This window comes from Salarias fasciatus, chromosome 1 (assembly GCF_902148845.1).
Source record: "Salarias fasciatus chromosome 1, fSalaFa1.1, whole genome shotgun sequence".
NCBI classification, from domain to species: domain Eukaryota; kingdom Metazoa; phylum Chordata; class Actinopteri; order Blenniiformes; family Blenniidae; genus Salarias; species Salarias fasciatus.
The window spans coordinates 6,902,811-6,924,957 of NC_043745.1; the positions used below are offsets into that span (position 1 = coordinate 6,902,811).

A 22,147-nucleotide genomic window follows, 5' to 3' on the forward strand; every position below is an offset into this window, starting at 1 on the left:
CCAAGGGTTTGAGTTCGCTGGGAGGGAGTGAGTGCAGGTCTTATCTCCTGCTGCGGGGAGAGGACGAGGGCTGCAAAGGGAGGGGGTTACGTGTTGTGCATTCTGACTCAATTTACCATTTAAATGTCTTTATTCCCTTACATTCAGTTCTAATGATGCGTTCAAACATTCATTCATAGTCTCTCCTTTTTATCATGATTCATTCTTAAATTTTTAAATTGAGTTTCTGTTTCAAGTGGAAACACATCAATGTGTTGCATTTCCCATCGACATGACAACTTTTTGAAAAAGATGTCAGTTTATTAGTGCTGTCAATTTTAATCGCGATTAATCCATTGAGGTCTGCCAATTGGGTTAAAGAAAAGAACTAGAGGATAATAGAGTTTTTTTTCCTGACATTGGGACTGATTTGAGGATTAGATTCTTCATTGCAATTAATCTCAACTTTAAAAAAGTTAATTGTTGACAGTTCTCCATGAATTAATCACGATTAATTGCGATCAATGCGATTAAATTGCGATCAATGCGATTAAAACTGACAGCACTACAGTTTATATTGAAACTGTAGAAATGTTGGAAACAATGTAGTGTTTATGTTTGGCCACTAGTGGCCACAATTGTTGTTATTGTCCATCTGTGCGCGCTCTTCACTGCGGTCGCGGTTCACGTGCACGGCAACAGAAAAGTTGTATCAGAGCATTTTAAAAAGTTATATTTTGCAAGGCATTATCAAAGAAATCACATTTTCAGTGGCTCAACAGACGCCCACAAAACAAGAGTTTTCTGTTTCCACTTCAAAAAGTTGTCATATAAACACTACTTAAGTTTCCAATTTCCTACTGATTTTTAAACCTTTTCTGTTTTGTTTTTTTTTTTCTTAACCTCTTCAGATGAAGCCTTGATGTAAAAGACGAGACCGTGTCAAGAGAGAAAGTCAACCGCGAAGAGAAGACGTCGACTCTGGTAAGAGAACAGTTGATTTTGCAGAGAAACTCTCCAGCACTGGCAGAAAGATTCAAACTGGGTTTGAATCTTCCAGGGAACGACACGAAAACTTATTATTCAACAGCTTTTCACTGAGTGTTAAAGAAAACCAAAATCCTGTAAATAGTCACAACTCAGCTGTAAATAATCACACATATCTACCGCTCAGCTTTTTTCAGTCATTTTGTACCTAATTTCAGAGGCTACTTTCATTCTCTTTTCAAAAAAGGTTAAAGATGTGTTTTTACTTGTACGGTTCTACTTTTAAAACTTGCATCTGGAACACATTAACATATATCAACGACAATCACACAGTTCTTTAAGGTTTTGTTTACTAGGAGTGCAACGGTATTCGTATTCGTCCCATACCGTGACGGTACGGGGTCACGGGTCGGTACACACAATCACACGACGGATACACGAGTGAGTAAAAAAAAACCCAAAAAAACAACGAGTCCTGATTACAACCTTAGGTGGCGGTAGTGAGCCTAAAAGCTGCCAGCGACCACCATCACCACAGAAGAAGAAGAGCAAACAGATCCAAACATGAACAAACGAAGAAGAAAGTACAAGCGGAATGAGAGATGGAAGACCTGCCAGTCTCGTGTAAATCTGGTCGCTTGGAACGATGTTTCTGGTGCATTTGGGAGCTTTTGTTTCTTCCCCGCTGTACCGAAAAAACGTACCTGAACCGTGACCCTGACAACGAGGTACGTGCCGTACCGTGGCTTTTGTGTACCGTTACACTCCTACTGTTTACATGACAGTGTTGGTCTGAGTCCGTCTTTTAGAACCACCCAGACTCCGTCTCCATGGAAACGGAGTAAGATGCATCAGTTCACACAAAGATAAAACCTACCAAAATGCCACAATATGAGAATTACCAGCTAAAAAAATTACAAAGTCATTTGATGCATTTCTTGCTGAGTTTTTGTGAATCGTTATTAAAAACTGAAACCTCAACCATTTATCATGTTATTTGCAGATGAATACAATATTTCAACAGATTTGATGCACGCTGATGAAATATTAACAGTAGCTCAATTTCTCCCAAACTTTATTTGGATTAATTTTAAATCAATTTAACATAAATACACCAATCATATTTTTTTTTTCTTTCTAACAAGGAAGAGATCGATAGTTAAATAGTTTTTTTGTGAGATTACGAAAAGTTTAAAGTAGAAATGTCTCAGGTTCTCTTCTAACGTCAAACTTGGACCCAACCTACTGAAACAGAATCAGATTATTATCAGTCCAACGTGAACCACTCAGGATGTTACTATGGTGACTTGGGAGACCGAGGGTTAAGCACTGCCAGTCTGTGCCAAGTTGTGTTATGTTCCTATTTGGTGTTTCCATGTAGAAAATGTTATTTATTCGACTTGACGTGCAGTTTCCAGTGCAGCAAGGCGGTCGTGATGCTGTCAGTTATTAGAAGAGAGCTTAAATTATTAAAAATAAAAATAAATAGAAAGTGCAATAAAATGGTAAGTATTACTTATAAAGAAAAAAAAGTGAAACACAGAGCGACTGCCTGAGAAACTCACCAAAAATTCCCTTTTAAACGTGAAAATACATAAAGTAAATAATGAATGAAAGGGATGGGTGGCTGTGCTTCTCCTCCGTCTGATCTGTCCGTCACACGTCCGTCTGAATCTGAGTCCAGGTGACTCGACTGCCGCTGTTTTCTCCAGCTTGGAAATATCTGAGCTCAGGAATGTTGGAGCGCGGATCTCCTCCAGGACGGGTCCGGCACGGACCGGGAGCAGGTTCAGGTTCAGGTTCAGGTTCAGGTTCAGGGCTCAGGATGCTGAACTGCCTTCATTTTTGCGATCTGTGGGAAGCCGGCGGTCATCCGAGGACAAAACTGTTTTCACCGAATAGCCGAGGCATTGGCTTTGCATTAGCTTAGCATTAGCGGCTCTGTGGTGGTTTTGGACACTCGTCCAGTCTTGTTTCCTCCCCTGAGCTTGCTTTTGAGGTTTCGTCTCCTCTGCTTGTGCTCTCCTCCTCCTTATATGAATAATTTGTGTTCAGCTTGTTCCGTGCAGAAGAGGAAGCTGCTCTCGCTTCTCGTTTCTCCTCCGATTCGAGTCAACGTCCTCGGTAATTTTCAGAGCGGTGGAGCCCGCGGTTCACGGATCAGTGCACGGTGGACGTGGCGATAGCAGGTCTGATGCTGCCAGCAGCGGAACAAAATGGATAATATCTGATCTCAGACTCCAGATATTCCAATAAAAAAGGTTTCATGCTTTATTCTGGCTTCACTTTGGAGAAGCACCGTCACACACACATTGACTTTGAGTGTCTTCATGTATAGTTCAGTTGAATATAAGGTAATAACATGGCGAAATGTACATTGTCTTCAAAATATGGTATCGTAAACACAAAACTTTCCTGAATGAAAGTTCAAAAACCAGATGTTTTTTATTTAAAAGGATGTGTAAATGTGACCAAGGTTTCATTAGCTCCACCGGTGGATCTACAATGACACTCTGGGCTGTATTAGCAGGATGAGAACATGCAAACCCCTCCAGAGCTTCCCACTTCTGCACCCGCGCCGCCCTCTGACTTGACTCGGTGAGTATAAATATTCGTGTACCTGCAGACACAGAGAGGAAAAAACAACTGTGCAGCAGAAACACTCCGGCCATTTTCATCGCCCACAAAAGCGGCCTCGCGTCTCAGAATACAAATCTCCACACGTGAAAAATTCATTGTGTTGCGGCTCCGAAGGTTGCTGGCGAAGGATTCGGCCGTACGGCAGAGTGAGCTTAATCCCCGGATAATGTGCGGCATGTTACAGTGGGCTTTACGGTACCTGTGCAGATTCTTAAGCACGACTTTCCCTCCGAGGCCTCTCTTACTCCAGGATTTGCTCTTTATTCTCTCCCTCCTCTTTATCCCCTCTTCTGCGGCCTCTCCTGATGCTTTTAAAAGTCAGGCCGGGTCCCAATCTTTATTTCAAATGATGGATTCCTGTTTTAGCTAGACACAAGATGTTTTATAAGGGGAAATCCATCTCTCTGCCCCTCGCTCTCTTTGTACCACCTGATGGATTTGTGGTGTGACGCCAGGCCGGCTCGGGGAAGCTGCCGGCGGCTCGCTGCCTTTACGGCCGTGATTGAGGGCGGATGTATTAAATCGTGACACTTCACGTCAGCCCGGGATAAGATGGCTGGCTGAGCTGCTCACGTCTCTCCTCACCTCCCTCCATCCAGACTCGTCTCTCCTCCTCGACCCCTTTATTAACCCGACACGTGATTCCATAAATTGAAAGCTAAATGAGACTAAATGAGTCGAATCCAGAACAATAACAATTAGATAAAAGCAGATTAGCCACCGGCTAATCTGTGCTTACACTTGACATGATCTTTCTTCCACATGAAGAAAGATCTGCGTTTTACAAAATTATCCTCTTAAACCTAAATTCTGAACCAGAGAGGATTCATCCCTCCAGGAGGGGTTCAGTCATTTCAATGGTCCATGCTTTAATCCCATATGAACCACATTTCCTGTCGTTTCTGTTCCCCATTCAGGCTGGATATGAGTCCACTTCTAAACACTGATTTATTCATTTGGAAAATATATTTGAAAAGCAGCGTTGTGCAGTATATTGGAGTGGCTACGACTGCAGTTTCATAATGGACTCTATTTTCAGGATTGCCTTGATATATATGAGATTTATCATCATCCTGAGATCAACACTTGCAATATTCATTGTACAGAAGACTGATCTGATGAAGCCTTGCTGCACTAGCTTGGAATTCATTCATTCATTCAACTAGAAACTTCATTGTTCAGTTTCTAGTTGCAAAGGTTAAGACACTGCACAAATAATGCATGTTGACGGGGAATCGGGTTTGAATACCGATTGGTCGGGTCTGCAGCACAAGTTGCAACGACTCCCTGTAACAAAGAGCAGCTGAACACACACTGATGTTATCATGAAATAACCATTATTGAAGCAAGAGGCTGCTGAAGTCTCTCCATGCGGAGCTGGTTTTCCTCCACAGTCCAAGACGAGCCTGTTGGGGTAATAGGTTGGCTCTGTGTGTGTATGTGTATGTGTGTATGTGTGTGTGTGTTTGCTGTCAGCCCGTTGTGCCACATGCCAGCTGGGTCCGGCTCTGTCCTCCTCTGGCCCACATTAGAAACAGCAGGAGGCTCATGAGGTTCAGACGGAACATGTCTGCTGTGAGGCAGCAGTGCTAACCACTGCACCGCCCAGGCCCTGTCTGTGCTAGAATAAAAGAGCAACTTCACCTTCAGCTTAGATGTGTAATTAATAGAAAGTTACACTTGCGTTCTTGCTTTCCTTCCTGGTGGATTTTCTGCGTCACTTGTGTTCGTGCTTCACACTCTCATGTTGCCGAGTTGTTGGTTTAAAGAGTGACATGGCTCTACCTGTCAGTATCATTCAGCAGTATCTGTTATGCGCACACACACTCACGCACACACACACACACTCGAGTGTGCGATTGAGGCGTGGAAATGAAGAAGAGCCGTGGCGTCGCTGCTTCGCAGGGAGAATCACCTGCTCCGCACATTCAGCCGCTGCCTATTGTATTTGCAGCGCTCGCGGGGCGAACGGTGCCAGGACCCCACGGTGTGTCCCCGGGACGCCCAGCCTGTTGCTGCTGGCAGCTAAAGCACAAACCTGTAAAATGTCAGCTGCTCTGTGATAAAAGAGGGCCGTTCCGTCATTAGAGTGTGTGTTGGTTCCAGTGCTTTAGGAGCACTGATGTCATTACAATTTTGCGTGTGTGTGTGTGTGTGATTTGCCGTCCTGTGTGAGTGTGCGGTCACAGAGACTGGCAGTGATGTGTTGTCGCTGCTGTCTTGCTCCTCAGGAGCGTCACACCAGGCTGCTGCTTCGTTTCTTTATGTGAGGAACATAAAGGAAGCAGCCCTGCTGCTGCTCTGTCAACATCCTCCCATACCGCCTGCACCCTGCCGCCTCCTTCATTCTGCTGCCGTCTATTTTTAGTGCACGGTGACATATTTCACTTCACAGACCTACAGAAGACTGAAAGATGTTTTCACAGAAGGCTCTTCTTATTTCTACCTCTGATGAGGTGTTTTAATCCTGCTGCCTCTTTAAGGCAGCGTCTGGATCTGCTTTATGCTGCATGGTGATGTTCTGGTTTGCACTGGACCCTGATTGGATTTTGGACTAAGGCCTTTATGAGAATGGGAGTTTTACCTGGGCGCCCAGCCTATAAATGAATTAAGTATGAAGACGGATTTAAGTGTTGCCCGACTTTAAACCTTGGATGTTAAGTAAGACCTTCACTCACTGACAGCCTGGTTTGCTTCCACCTCACTGTCACTCCAGCATGGATAGAGTAGATATGAATGGATGGAAGCAAAGAACTGCTTTATGGGAATAAATAAAGCTGGTTAATCAGAATACGGATGCGTTGAAATGACCATGCACTGTAGATTCTGCTCTTCTCTTTGTCCCATCATCAGCCCCGTCCAGCCAAGGCCGCTGTGCTGATGTGACGCTCTTGTTGTGTGTATTGATCGCCTCCATGTTGGCTTTAGATTATCTGTAGCAGTTTCCATCCGTCTCTTTGTTCTCAAGGTTGAGACGACCTCCATGGTCAATAAACAGCTGTGGAAAACACTCATAGGAATTCAAACATATTACAACCTATTTACTGAGCCCAGTTTGTGCATCTTAGATTTTCATGTCGACAGACCAAACAAACTGTAGGAAGAGAGGATGGCTGCAGCCGGAGCGTTGTGCCTGATGTTGAGTGAATTTTCTGTAGTTTCACAGCACGTTTCAACCACAGTCTCCTGCCTTCTCTGGACAGATTTCATAAAACGTTGTCAAATAAGTCCAATCAACAATTTTTTTCTGTTTCCTTAAAAATAAAATAAGAACCTAATTCCACCGACAGTCGGTTGATGTACTTACCGTCTTGCATGAAAGCTTCAATCGGTGTGTTTCTGATGAGATGGAAAAGTGGAAGGCTTCTTCCTCAAATGAATCCACGTTTCTTTTGTGCGTGCTGAGGAAGGACTCGGTTCACTCTCTTCACCAGTGGCTGAAGGCCACGATCAATGTCGCCTTCATTCAAAGAGGAACTGTGACTGTGTCGTTAGCGGCATTGATAACCGGGGAGTTTGTATGAATGTCATCGGGCGGCGTCTTTTTTCAGGGTCTTCTCTGACTTTAAGCTGATGCTAGCTGGGACGGACGAAGAGAAAACGCATCGTTTTTACACTTTTGTTTCAGGAAAGTCTTTTATTTATGCAGCAGCGTTTTGAGAAGGATGTCTGGAATCCAGCTAGGTCCGGGCACTGGTCACGTTAAACTGGGGTAATTGGAGATCTTGGACCGTCTTCAGGGTGACGCCTCCATTCAGTCAGCTGAAGTTCTTTCTAATACCTGTCTATGAGGACATATTTTAGCTGAATTCTTTGCTACGCAGGTGGATTTGTGGCTGAAGTGCCTCCAGTTCTATCTGCGGCCTTACATAAGTGTGGGCGATTCATTTCAAACTGCTGCCACGGATTCAAAATCCAGACAAAAGGCATTAGTGTGTGGCAGATGCACCGGCATGCTCAGACTGCTGATACCATCTTCACGGAGGGAGAAAGAAGCCAATGTGTGCCGATATGTTGGTTTGTCTTTAAAGAGAAACACCGTCTCTCCCACATCAATGTGGGATTCACTCTGTTTGAGTTCTGTCAATGCAAAGCGAAATTTCAACGTGCGCCTGAATCGTTTCGATTAACGTGGAAATAAATTGGGGAGAAAAAAAAAGCCAGATCAAAAGGAATGGTTAGAACTGCAAAATGAAAATAATCATACACTAGAGCTGATCGATCTTCATGAAAGTCTAAGGAGCAGCACGGCGTCCAGTGAGTCAATATCAGCAGCTGCTGACGGCGAGGGCGACCGATGGGAGGGAGGATGTGGGAGGAGAGGAGGAAGGAGCCTCGCTCTCACTCACCGCCTCCACAGCCCACATTTTGGAGCTCTGGATCAATCCGGCGTGCCTCCCGATGCGCAACGACAGATCGATGGACGCCATGCAAAACTCATCCATCTGCGAGCGGCGGCGGCCGCCGGGGCGACGCCGGGGCGGGAGCTGGAAGGTCAGGGGAGCAGGAGAGCGATTGTCCCGTCCTGGGTGATGAGCTGAGGCTCCGCTCTCATCCTGCTGCATCGTGTCACAGATGAAGAAACACGCCTGAGAACCACTTGATCTTCTCTGTCAGCAGCATGTCGCTCTCACGCTGCGACTCAAAGGTCACGCCGTGCTGTGCGCTCGCTGCTGTAATTAAATATGACACCGAATTCCACAGCAGTGGGTTTTTTTTGTTTTTTTTGTATTTGTACAAGCTACCTGTACAATGTATATCACATCACAGCATGTCCTGACTGGCAGGGCCTGAAACGGGCCTGATTAGCATGATGCGGCTCATGTTGTGTGTGCGCGCCTGCACAGCGGTACGAGTGTCGACAGGTCAGTCAATTGAGGATTAGCCATGTGAAATGACAACAATGCGGTGGAAGGTATTCGTCCCGGTGGCGGGGGCGGCAGAGCGAGCGGGGATGGAGCGTACTTCCAGGGCCCAGAGCGGAGCAGAGCCGCTGCAGCGAGCTAATCACCAGTTTGGGAGGGGAAATGGTTGTTAAGGAACATCTGGATGCCGGGCCGCATGTGGAGGACAGCAGGTGTGTGGTGGACAAGTTTACGGAGCTGCACTCTGCAGGTATTCATGCTTTCTCTCCTTCCAGCCCCTTGTGGCGTGACTGGTGTGTCAGCATGAGCCTGGTAATGTCACGTGATGTTTCTGTGTGTGTGTGTGTGTGTGTGTGACTTGGTTGTGTTACATGAAAACAGTCATGGTTGGACGCTGTTCGGCTGCAAGTAGCGAATTAGCCAATCGCATGGCAGCAGCCAGTCGCGCAGCATCTGTCCAGAAAACATGCGATGTGTGGTGATGGTGAAGAGTACGGCGATCTGAATGACACGACTCGCAATAAATAAAGACCGGAGGAAGGATGTGCTGATCAGACAACACAATGTTTTCAACCTGATGAAACACAACCGAACACCGTCCAGTTCGTCTCTCCCCATCCTTTGGTTTCATGCAGTCGTGACTGAAATGGACATAATAAGGAGAAAATATGGCTTTGGTGTGAGTATTTCTACCTGCTGATCTGCTGGCTTTTCCCCGCACACGAGCAGCCATCAGCTGCGTTTCCTGAGGAGTGTGTGAAGATGTTCTCTGGGTGAAGATGTGTGGTTGATGTCAAACGCTTGCAGATGACAGGAAAGCTACGGGAACTCCGGGAAGGTCCGGCTGCAGCCTGCAGTCTGCAGAAAAACACCTTAATAAGGAGGATCGGAGTCGGCCACAGCGCGCTGAAAAGGAAGCAGATTTTTCTTTTAAAAACACAATGTAAAGCGCCGGTTTAAATCAGAGACTCTGTGTCGGTGTTTTATGCCCGCTGTGATAAGAGAGCGTTCAGAATGGGCTGTAATTCACACCTCTGATTGGCTTCCTCTCCGCTGCAGTTTCACTTCGTGGGTGTTTTGAGGTATTCACTGTGCGAACAGAAAAAAAGTTGGTTTGTTTGATGCGGAGGGACGCTCTTCACCTGCTGGAGGCTTGTTCCACCGCCACATTAGAACACACGTCACATTTTCACGCCCTCTGTGGACATTTCCAGTTGCCTCCTCTGACTTCCACTGAGCTTCCACTCTAAACCGCTTTAGTTTCTGCTTCCTAACCTTTGCTCTGACGCATGAAATATAACACCACTTCAGAAGATAAAGACGTTCCTTAGGGCATTTATTTAGTCACCGTGATGGCTTGAAACATTTTCATTTAGTTTGCTCAGAGTGGCTTTATGGTTGAAATTGCTAAAACTGCTTGAAACAGTTGATAAAATCTATATAAGTAATGGCTTAAACTAATATCTCCAAGAGTGGCTTAGTGCAGTAACATCCTGCTCCCACCAGTACAGGAAAAAAACCCACACATTTAATGAATTAGAATGGAATGATTTAGATTATGTCCCCATGTCTTAGATTTCTCCTCATTAAGTGAGTGTATTAACAGACTGAGTGGGCGAAACATGCACTGGAAAGCCTCCTTTAAATTCCTCATTAATAGAAATGATTAAACATGTCAGTCGTCAATGATCCTACTTCTCAAAAATTTCTATTAGCAGCAGTGGAATGAAACATTTTCCACTGAGCAGCTCCGGAGGCGCTGGAAGCTAACCTCTGACCGCCTGCTAAAGATTTCTTTGTTGAGACCAAGTACTAACTTGCTTCTTATTCTCACGAGGTTTATGAAATAAAGTTAATTTGCTGTCTTAACGGAAACAAAGAGCTCATGCTTCACTCATGCAGACGATGTGTCCACGCCCCGTCCAGGAGGTTTGGATTAGGTTAGATACCAACCGCTGGCCAGTGGTGCAGCGATGTTTCAGAGAGGTTAGTCTTTCTAATCTGAGTGCAGTCGCAGCCTAAAGTCTGGTAAATCGTGACAAACTCAGCAGTTTGTTGCTTTTACTATTTTCTTTTCCTGGAGTTTTGTAGTGATGGAAATACAGAGTCTGTCTACCTACTTTGATATTTCGAGAAATTTGCGATGCATCATGCCTCCCTAATGTACACACTCACTTCGTTTAAAACAGATAATAAAATAAATTGCAATCATATTTTGTATTAAAACAATCCACACTTGTACTTACTTTAAGCTGGTATTTAGAATTCGCATTGTGATGCAGCTGGACAGAGCTGTCCACCCCAGGGGAGCCTTTTATCTTTAAAAGGTCGAAGTTCACACGGGCCCAGGTCCTACTGGAGCAACGGAGACGTCTGGTTGTGTGACTGACTCACTGCGTGGACGCAGAGGTCGGCTGGGGCTCTTATTAAGCGGCGCTCGCGGACCGGGGCTGGATCTGCATCTCCGGACTTTAACCCTGCCGAGCCCAGCTGGAGGCTCGCCAACCCAGCGGTGAACTCCAGGAAATACTGATGGAATATTCATCACCTCCATGAATTCTGCATGGAGGCTCTGTGTTTTGAACACGCTCGCGGAAGAACTGCAAAGCAAACAATGCTCCTCAAAATGAGACGTTCAGCCCATGAAAGGAAGCGACAGGCCAGGAATAACAATCACTGAAGCACGTTAATATTTAAATGCTCTGTTCTCTCGAGACATTGAAGAACTGTTTTCACACACAACTAATATTGTTTTAGAATGACGCAGGATGTAATTAGTAAGTCTTTGTAGAGTTGAACGCGAGCCTCAAAGTACAGCGGAATGGATTTGTTTGGTTGTCGCCATCTGAATGATGGAATAATCCCAGTTTACATTGGGTGAAAGTTTGCATGTTCTCCTTGTGCACACAGCAGAGTTTATCAGGTTTTACCCCCACACTCCCAAAACATGCATTTAAGGTTAATTAGGAGTCTAAAATTTGAATTCTATTCTTTTTTGTTTTGATACTTGAGATGTTTTTTCACACATTGCAAGAATTTGTTCAGCTTTTGAAGGATGAATAAACCATTTTATTCAAGTTATCACTGATTGCTTCCACGCTGATGGATAAACGGCTCCATGACTGACCACAGTTTCTGATGGGCCAGGTTATTTATGACAGTGTAGTGAAGTGAAGAAGGTAGCACCATCAGGATCATTTTGGTGAAATGCTTTTCTGAAAAGGTACGTTTTTAAGTTTCATTAAAATGTGATGTTTTGGAGACGTCGGTCTCTACAGAAACCGGAAAAATGCAAAATTTATGAAACACGCGGTATTATAAATGTACTCAGTAGAAGTGAACATCTACCAGACCATCATCTGCAAAAGTGGAGACAGATTTTATAAAGGAAATACTGAATTGTCCTTACTGACCATAACGTCACTGTTTGATCAGAACAATGAAGCTGTTCAAACAGTAAACAGGTCTTCATACATCCTCCAGTAAAAGCTAGTTGTAGTCACGCTTGGCCTTTAACTGGCAAATTACCTGTAATTGCCTTTCGTCTTAACATCTTGTTTTATTTCTGTGATTTTAATGTACTTTGTTTGCCTTTGTGAAGCGCGTTGACTTCAATTGTGTCTGAATGGTGCTACACAGATAAACTCTCCTTGCCTTACGTCAGCTCAGCCTGGAGTTCACCACCTTCTTGAGTGTGAAAGATCACAGCGGGCGGCTTGACTGTTTCTTTCCCTCCTCTGAAGCTGTTTTAGAAGTCAAAGAATATCATAACGAAGATATTTATTGTCATAAAACTGAATTTAGTGCAGACATGAAAATGGCCAGAGCTTCTGTATTGTTAGTAATTAACTTCACTGCAATATTTTGTCAATCTGAGATGGATGCTCCAAGAAAGAGAAAAGTGCTTCTTTGTGCATTCTTGAGCTTGTACATATATGAAAATACACATTTGGATTTTATTGTGTCAAATCTTTTTCTTTGAAGTTTCTAAAACTGTCATAAGAAATAAACTATTCCAATATCTTGCTGAAATATAAAGAAGCAGCAGATAGAAATGCTGCTGTGAAGCAGATCTGCTTCAGTAGAAGACTTCAATAAACACACAATGCTGCTATATTCCACCACAATGCATGACATTCCAGGGATTATTCTGAGCATGCTGGGTAAAGTCGCAGCACATGATTGGACCAGTGTTTCCACAGACAGTGGAGGTTTCTCCTGGTTTTAAAGTCACAGTTTAATCATTTACTGCAGCCGATGGAAGAAGTTTGGCGTTTATGGAGAATATTTGACTGAAATTTATTTGGTATTAATCTCTCCTTTAGACATTTTACTCTGGAAATGTACAAAAAACAGGAACTGAAAGTACACCTCGTGAAAATTTAATGGGGATCAATGTGTTCAAATGTTGAGAAGTCCGGGAAGACATTTGCGAGTGTGATTCTCACGAAGTGTCTGTTTGGAGAATAAACAGACAGACTGAGCAGGAAAGCCGAGGTGCTGCGGTTCCATGCAGCTGTACAGAGCACTCGTATAAACTGCAGCTTAAGACCACAGACATCCAATTAGGAAATGGCAGCAAGGTAAACAGTGGACAAAGAGGCTTTTTGTGCAACTGACCCGGCGTGTGTGTGTGTGTGTGTGTGTGTTTGCTGGAGCGCACGCGGCCGCGTGTTTGCTCGTCGTTCCGTGTGTTTGCGTGTGCGCTGCAGCGCCGGCGTGGACGGTGAGCATAAATCAGCAGCAGGTATCGAGCCGATGGCTAATGAAGGGGCGCGTCGCCCGCCGCTCGTCTTTTCCAGGTCAGCGAGTCCAGCAGGGAAAAGATGACACACACACGTGAACAGGGACACACTCGCGCTCGGATCAACGGGACGCTTCTATTTTCTATCTGCTGCTAAGACGGCAGCAGGAGTGTAAACTGTGTCAGGTGAAAGAGTAGAAACACTGTTTTTCAGTCTCCACTGTTTACATGCTCAAATCCGTCCTAAAAACCTCGTGCCAGATGCATAAAATCCTAAATAAACTCAGGCTTTGACCTGAACACACATTGGTCACATTTCTAAAGTAGTATGAAGACATGGTCCATGGTCCAACCACAGAAAGCATGGATTCATCTGCGCCGCTGAATTTTCTTTCCCAACTGTTGTCGTCCACTGCAGCAAAGGCAAAAAAAACCAAAAAAAGCATTTATAAATGAATGATTAGATGCTAATCATCCATAAAATTGGGATAAACTTGCAAGGACTAAGTCTTATATTTGCAGTCCTACATGCAACATAAAGTTGAGATATTTTGTGTTTTTTTTCTGACATTCACCAATCCAGCTTCCACAGCAGGGTTGTCAAATATGTGGTCCATGGGCCAAAGAGGTCCAATCTGGAACGCAAAAGGACCTTCACTCCAAAATATAAAGTAGTATTTTCAGTTAAAGTAACTGTTGTGTGCAATCACAAACTACAGCAGACAATGCAGCACGCTGAATCATTTGGCATTTCAGATTGTGCAGATTTCATTCAAAGAATGTTTCATTAAGATCAGTTTTTGAGAGTAGCTGTACTTATTTGTAGTAAAACAAAACAAAAACAAGGACTCTTGCCGTCTGAAGGCTAAAATGCCACATTTAACTCAGATTCAGAGTTTTTTTTTTCATTTTCAGTAAAAAAAAAACACCAATAGGATTTTGCTCTCAGTAAACCGTTTAAGGCCTTGAATTCTGAGACCGCATGGATCAGCTTTCACTCCCCATACTGTCCAATTAGGTGTCGGCGCTCATAAGCCTGTCATCGACTCTCTAAATGTCCTTCAGATCCCTCCTGATCCATACTGACCGCTGCAGGTTCAGTCATATAACCATCATTCAGTCAGTTAGCTCATTTCTCTGTTTCTGCCATGTGGCGTGTGGACAGGATGTTCCCTCCTTCCTCACACAGTGAATCCTACGCTCTGAAAAGTCCCACGATAAAGAGATCATCAGTATTCACTTCGCTCGTCGCAATGTGACGGCTGATTGTCTTTTATAAGATTAACTGTCAAAATAATGAAAGAAGCAGCATGTTCGTCACGACTGGGATCATGCTCAATCAGATTTTCTGCTCTGAACTGTAAATGACGCAGAAAAAAACGTCACCCAGAAGCGTTTGCCTCGAATTTTAAATGGTGAGACCTGGAAAAAAATGATGTTTGGGACATCAGAACCAAATTGAGCTCATTTGACTCCAATTGATCACGACGGTCGAGGTCAGGTTTGGGCCAAAATGAATGAAAACAGCATAAATATGGGCCACTTTCTCTTCTTTTGCACCGTGAATCTCGCAGGTGAATCAGAATCGAGTTAGTTTCAGTGTTTTGACACTTGACAGACCTTTACGGTATCTTTCTTTTTGTCTACTTTGTATATCTTTGTGTCATCAGTTGCTCTGAATGCTCAAGTGAGCTGTTATGCATAACTCATCCTGTGTCTAACTGGAAACTGCATGGAAATGAGTGAATCTGCATTTAGCACATAAGAGCAGGGACAGGGGTGTGATGCAGCCGTGCACTTTCTCCTCACACTCAGTAACTTACAGAAAAGGAGTCTTGCGTACTCCTGAGTATCTTCCCTGACATTTTAGCAGCACAGTATAGTTCGTGTTCCTCTTCTCCCCCCTCTGCTCTCCTTCTCTGCATGTGAACCGATTCCCTGTCAGGCCCAGAGAAACAAAGGAGAAAAAGATTAATCCGGGGGTGTTTAATGAGGTGCGATTGCCCTTGCACTACTGACATTTCACAATACTTATATATGTGTGCATGTGTGTGTGTGTGTGTGTGTGTGTGTGTGTGTGTGTGTGTGTGTGTGTGTGTGTGTGTGTGTGTGTGTGTGTGTGAAGTGGATGTCTGACCACAGTACCGGCTCTGAGGGGGGCTGATAAAGGCGCAGTGTAATCAAAGTGAGATGGATTCGGACATCTTGGTATTTTCGTGACATTTACAGGCTGAATTATCAAGTAAACTGTCCGTCTTTGTTTCTCTCTCCTTCATTGTCTTTGACTGGAAGCTGGTAGGATGGATGGAGCAGTAAAACACACCCATCCGTCATTCCTCTACGCCGCTCCATCCAGTGGAGGGTCACACTGGAGCCAGAAGACAAAGACACAAACTTTAGAGATTCTTCATCCAGCTCAGGGTCAAATCCTCTCTGTGAGGGAAAACCATTGTGTTTGTGTTTTCGAGCAGCAGCGTTTCCGTCCTCACTGAGCGTTTCCAGAAAGTTTACTGTTGCCGGTTTACTCGGTTTTCAAAAAGTTTCCCCTCCAGAGTCGTTCTCCTAGAGTTTCGGTGGCTGTAATCGGCGCTGTTGGGTGAACAGATGCCTAAAAAGCAACAGTTTTGTGTTATATCTTACGAAAGGTTGTGTAAATTGAGCCTTAACCACTGCGCCACCGTGCCACAGATCCACCATTTCCACCCTGAACGACTGTGAAAAGCCGTTTCCCTGATAGCAGATAGTCTGATTTGCGCAGGAGCCCTGCTGCTCTGTAAATATGTCGTCGTCTTCTCTTCTTTAAAATCCCAGCTCTGAAACACATGATCGTTTTCACATTAGCGATGTCGAATCTTCTCCTGTTGTAAATTACATTCTCCTCCACTCCCCATAAAACAACGAGCTGCTAATGTGCCAGACACAAAATCACGGCTCCTCGGCTCTGCGCCGCAGGACGGCTCATATCGCCCGCCCGGCTCCGGATGGGAGCGCAGCGCCGTGTGTGCGTGGCGGTGATTTATTCACCGCTGTGTTCCTTATTTATATTTGAGATGCGACCCGTGTGACTGATGGCCTCAGATGATGAAAGTGGGGAGACGGTGGAGCCGCTGCTCTGAGGGCAGGTGGTGTTTTCAGGGAGGCGCTCACACCTCGCCGCCGTGTGGGGAAAAAAAAAAAAAAAAAGATGCGTGACAGGCGACGCAGACGGCGGAGCAGAGGAAATGGCTCGCACGACATAAAGATAGTTGTTAGCGGCTCCGGGGCTTATTGAAGCGCAGCCAAACATCTGAGCAGCGCTTCCCTTTTACCTGCCACTTCACTGCAGATTTAAACGCTGTCTGTTCAGGCTCGTTTCATTATTTTTATCTCGAACCGTCTACCCATCTGGCACCGTGCGGGTGTGAGACAAAAGTGTCTGCTGCAGAAGAAGAAGAACAAGTTCCCTGAACTCTCGTGTCTAAAAACACAAGACAGAGTTTAAAAGTGCTGAAGATGTGTCTCTATATGAAGCCTCGATTTTAAATCTGCTGCCTTTGGTTTTGCTTATTTCATGATTTGAATTTCAATCGAACTACAGTATGTGTCTCGATAAAGACACAGGGTAAACATGAATCTTTTCTGGCATGAAAATACAAAACATGTAAATCAACGATCCCAAAACGCTGAACAAGCCTGGTGTCAGAGACATTAGACTGTGGGGTACGGTGGAGGCAGCATCATGAGCTTGGGCTGCGTTTGGAGTTTACTCAGTACAACTTGGCTGATGCAGTGGAATTCTGGAAGAACAGTAAAATAGATGCTGGTGCTGCTTGGTTTTCTACACATGTGACTCGATGCAGACCAGATTACATCATTTAATACAGAAAACTAGAGTGAATCTATAAATTTATGCATAATGTCTCAATGTGGCCGCTGAGTGTTTTCCCTCCATGTGTTCCAGTTTCTAGGTGATTCTAAAAGCTGTGGAACTGCTGCAGGGATCATTTCTGTGTTTTTTGGTTGTTTAGTGAAGCTGTTTGAGCCACGCTGTGATTGCGCCTCGCTGAAGGATTGTGACAGCTTTATAAAGGGCCGCCGCGATCCCGGTGTTGTTAGGACGATGCTGTGTGAGAGCCTGGCGACAGCCACGACTGTGACTCGCTAAAAGCTTTTGTTTTTGACTCCTACTTCAGCGCCGCCGGTTTGGGCTGATGGGAGTCGTTAGTGTGACGGCTCTGACAGAGATATGGAGTTTACAGCTGGGAAAATCAATTAGCGGACCCCAGAGCCGTGAACCGGCTGTCGCCGCTCACATCCCCCGCTGCCACCGGACTCAAACTTAGAAAATACAGACCTGGTGCCGGCGTTGTCTTTATTTCATTACAGAGAACAATGTTTGATGCTGGTATTAATTTTTAATGCCAGTTTGGTTTAATATGGCTGTATTGCTTTGTGACCACGGCTCACTTGGAATTCATTTATTTGGTGTTTCAGACCTGCTTTTCCAAACAATATGACTTCCTCCACACGCTAGTTTATAGATATGAAAAAAAGAATTATAAGCCTTCAAGCGGCTTTTGTCTCTCTACTTAACGACATTGTTAGAGAAGTAAATATGATATAATCTATTGAAATATTTAAAATGTAAACCATTGTGTCGTAAATGTCTTGAATATCTTGTAGTGATGAGTACCATTATTTGATATAAATAAAACTTTAGCATCAGGTAGAAGAAAATGAACCCGATCATAACTCTAACCCGGATAAAAGCTTGTTCTGAAGATGGAAGAAAAACAGGAGAGGAAGAAGAAGTGTCCCTCCACCAGGAGAGTGGCTGAAAACTTTCATCTTGTGGTTCTGCAGGTCATTTGGTTTTCACAGCAGCAGCCGCTCCTCTGGGCCATTTCAGCTCTCTTCTCACAGGCACATCTGCTGGGGGTGGAGGGTGGAGTGGGGTGGGGGTGGAGGGTGGAGTGGGGGGGTGCCGGAGCAGCTGGGGGGGTCTCTGGGTCCGGTCAGCGCTGCAGCTCTAGTCATAGCCTCTACTTTGAGGCTCTTCCATGTTGCTTCCAATATTGCACAGGGATGGAGAATCACATCCATACAATACTGGTTACTGACTCTTTATTGTTGTTTATCTAATTTTGATATCGCTGTGTGGTTATTTTGGTAAATTATGCAACTTGCAGGCACAAATCAAACGTGTCAGGTCTCATTTCCAAGTGAAAAAACAGCATTTTTGCATTTTTGTTCCAGAAAAGATTCATGTGTGCACAGAAAATGATGAAATGATGAAAATGATGTGGTTGGCAGGCGAGGCCACGGGCCTCTGCAGCCGGCTGATGGTGATTGAAACCAAACACACACACGCAGACAATGCACTATAAACAGTAACAACAGTGAGCACATGGACATCCATATGGACAGATAACCAGGTCGGATTGCTTTTGCAGGGTGCTGTTGACTGTAAAACTCTAAAACTGTGCAAACAAACACACAATCTGAAGTTAAATTTTTCACTTGATAATGCGTAATCTTCAAAATGTGAAGAAATCTCTCCAGTCAGTGCCTCCACATTAGTGTCTTTCTGGACTCTTGCTCCAGGTCCGGTCAGCAGTCCCAGGCTTTCGTTGGACGCTGCAGTGCCTCGGAGAGAGCCTGCTGCTCTGACTCGCTGTTTTTCCAGACAATAAATGTGCTGACGCCGTGTCCCGGTGTGACTGCTGCGTGAACAGCGGCGCTCTGAAGCCAGGAGGCCGCAGACTCTTATCTCCCTCCACCTGTCTCTTCTGCCTGTCAGTCTGGGACTTCAGGCCTCATCCCGGCAGCACTTTAAAACCTTAACCCGCCCCGACCTTTCACCTCTGACACTCAGAATTGTGGAAAATGCTTGAGTAGCAGCCAGGATCTCGAGGGGTTAAACCCTGAGCTCAGAAAGATTTTCCAGTCAGTGTGATTCAATCATTCTGTCACTTTAAGGGAAAATCTGTTGAATGCAAACACCTTGCTTACATCCTAATTATTATATACAACATTTTTAATGATTTATCTTTCTCACACACTGATTTAAACAAAGTAATTCTCTCTTTTTGACCTCTTCTTCTGTAGTTCTTCTGTCAGATTGTTGTCAGTCATTTGGCCCGGTTTGATGGAGCTTGGCGTGTTGATCGGTTGCTTCAGCAGCAACAGTGACCTTCTAACATCTTTCTGCATTCATGTGGAAACTTCTTGCTCTTGTTTTCTTCTAGTTTCTTACTCTGTGATGAATTTACTCTCTTTAAAGCTCGCGTTAGTCATTTCTGCGGTGATCGATTCGGCCCGTTTCCAAAGGTTTCCAGTTGTGTTTATGTCTGGACTCTTTGCTGTAAACAGTTAATTTTTCCCTTCTGGACGTGAAATTTGACTCATTTTCTTGTGAAAAGACTGAAAAGCTTCACATTAAACCGGACTGTTTGACCTGATCTCTCCAATTTGTCTTCGTTGATTCCATATATTTAATGCCTCCTGTCCTGGAGGCAGCCCCGCAGGATGATGGTGCCTCCACCGTGTTTCACAGTCAACAGTCTAAACATTATATTCTGGGCTTTAGTCTATAAACAAACTGCTGCATTACGTTTTTAAAGAGCTCTATCTTAAGTTCATGTATTCATAGAAATGCATTCTGGAAAGCTGTGGGAGCGTCTCTGACAGCTGCTGTTGATTCCACCGTGACATTTTGTGCTTCTCGCTTTCGATCCTGCTGTCCTCCTTGGTCAATGCAGTCCTGTTTGATTCAGGACTTGGCGATTGTTACAGACTTCGTTCCAGCTCGCTGTGAAGCTCCTCTCATGTCCTGCGTGCTGTTTACAGCCTTCACGATCTTCCTTTGTGGAGTTTCTTTCTCCATCCAGCACAGATTGTTGAAATTTAAAGTTGTTGGAGTTGTATTAATCATAACAAAGGCGCTGCTTTGTATGGAGTCACTTCATCACAGAGTTTTTAGTTGTTCTGAAGTGATTTCATTAAATCGGAGTGAGTAATATTCTTAAAAAGATTCACATTGTGTCGGGAGTGTTTGCGAACACTTTTTCCCAAACTTTTGACATTTTAATAACTGAGCAACATTGATTCAGAAATCATAAATCCTGGTTCGCGTTGAGTTTGAGGCTGCATTTTGGGAGGCCTCCAAATAACATTTTTTTTTTCTATTTTTTGTAATCCTTTTGAAAATTGTACAAATAAATGTTTCTGCCAGTTATGCATTAATTTCTATTGTGCTTCATCCTTTTTGTTTCCCAGGTTTTGTTCCTGACGTCCCACACACTCCATCGCGTCCCACTTGACTCCCTGATCGAGTGGAGCTGGTGGAGTGTGTGTTATTTCGCGTCAGAGGCGCAGAGAAAGACACTCCAATCAGAACCGCACACCCAGCCAGGCCTTTGTTTATTCACGGTGGACGTCGAACTCCTTTTGATTTGCTGCTTCCCCCTTTTTCTTTCTTACTCCTGGGCGAGCAGACGGCACAAAGCCAGACACCTACCGATTCAAAGCGTCTCCGCGTAACAGGCCATTTTCATGTGGCCACCCTCCCAGTGCCCCTTATTATCTCTGGGCGGATACGGCGTGCAGGGAGAGGTGGCATTTAAATGGTCGCGACGAGCCGTTCATTCATCTGCGCACCGGGCCGGTGGCTGCCGGCTCTTTCTCTTTCATTACACTGACTGAATCACTTAATGGGGATTCACGGGATGATGGAGATGCAAAGAGAAAATGACTAATGCTCGAAAAGAGAGAGGTGAGGAATCTCCGCTGTCTGTCTATTTGCCTCTCGCATTCGGCTGTGATGGCTTCATTGTCTGTGATTAAGGGAACATTTTAGAGAGATGGACCCATCAAAGGAGCCTCCCTCTTTTCTCCCAGCTTCCTTCTCGCTCGCTTGTCTTTCTCCAAAGGTTCAGAGAAGAAAATCTGATAGATTGCAGCCAGCGGGGAGCAGATCGTCCGTCTGTTCAGACGCCTTAAGCATGCATGAGAAACTTTTCCCGTGGTTGGTGTTCAGTGACATTAGAGATTGCGCTGCTCTGACAGCGATAATGATTTACCTGCAGAGGACCGATCCCAGCTACGCCCGCTCTGGGTTTGATTAAAGCAGGTAAATCATCCAACGATTGGACAAAAGCAGATAGAATTTGAAATGATAAAAGAGGAGGATCCTGGCCAGCTGCACAAACTAACAGCCTCAATGTCAACTACTTAAAGGTGATTACCAAACTGTTTTATGCCACCGCAACTGAGTACATGCACACTAACTGACACCAATCGATGTGCACGATGAATGATGAGAGTTCCAAGATGAAAACGCGAAACTGCCTTTGCATTGTCGCTGGATTCATCTTCATTGCATGTCTGTGGAATTGTCAGAAAATGTGCAGTGAGTCAGTGTTTCTCCCCCTCTGCTTCTAAGAAAGCTGGAGCTGGCAGTCCCTCAGCATCGCTGTGTTTCTGGCTGTGCTGAGACTCTTCTGTTACTAATCTGTGGCATCCTGGAAAATCATATGGCTGATCTGCAGCAGAAGTCACGGGGGCGGCCGTCAGGAACGCAGCGCTCCGGTTGTCTGCTTTGTGGTCGTCTTTGGACTCTCTAGATATTCTAAAATTCCATGCTTGTGAGATGTATACATTGGGAGAAAGCTTGTCTTCTGCAGCAAGATAGGAATAGAACAGACTGACATGTTGTAGAGAAACTCTGTTTGCAACAAAGTATGATTGTCGGCTCTAATGCAGGGGTGTCAAACATAAGGCCCGTGGATGAAAACTGGCCAAAAAAAAAAAAGGCTCAAATTCAGCCAAACCATCACGAAAAAATAAAAGTTTTATGAAGAATAATGAACATAACACAACACTGAGACCGGAGCTGAGATATCGGTGATGCTGCCATGAGAGCTAGAAAACTAGCGTTAGCTTCAAAGCCATG

The 22,147-nt window shown here is 44.6% G+C and overlaps 1 protein-coding gene across 1 annotated transcript in view; it reads left to right on the forward strand.

The window, feature by feature from the left end:
- Positions 1-880: 880 nt before the first annotated feature.
- The window catches only part of LOC115396181 (cell migration-inducing and hyaluronan-binding protein-like), a 152,974-nt gene continuing 131,707 nt past the window's right edge, over positions 881-22,147 (forward strand). Inside the window, exon 1 of the mRNA XM_030102297.1 lies at positions 881-963. The gene's annotated coding sequence lies outside the window, so the exon portion shown is untranslated. The remainder of the gene's footprint in view (positions 964-22,147) is intronic.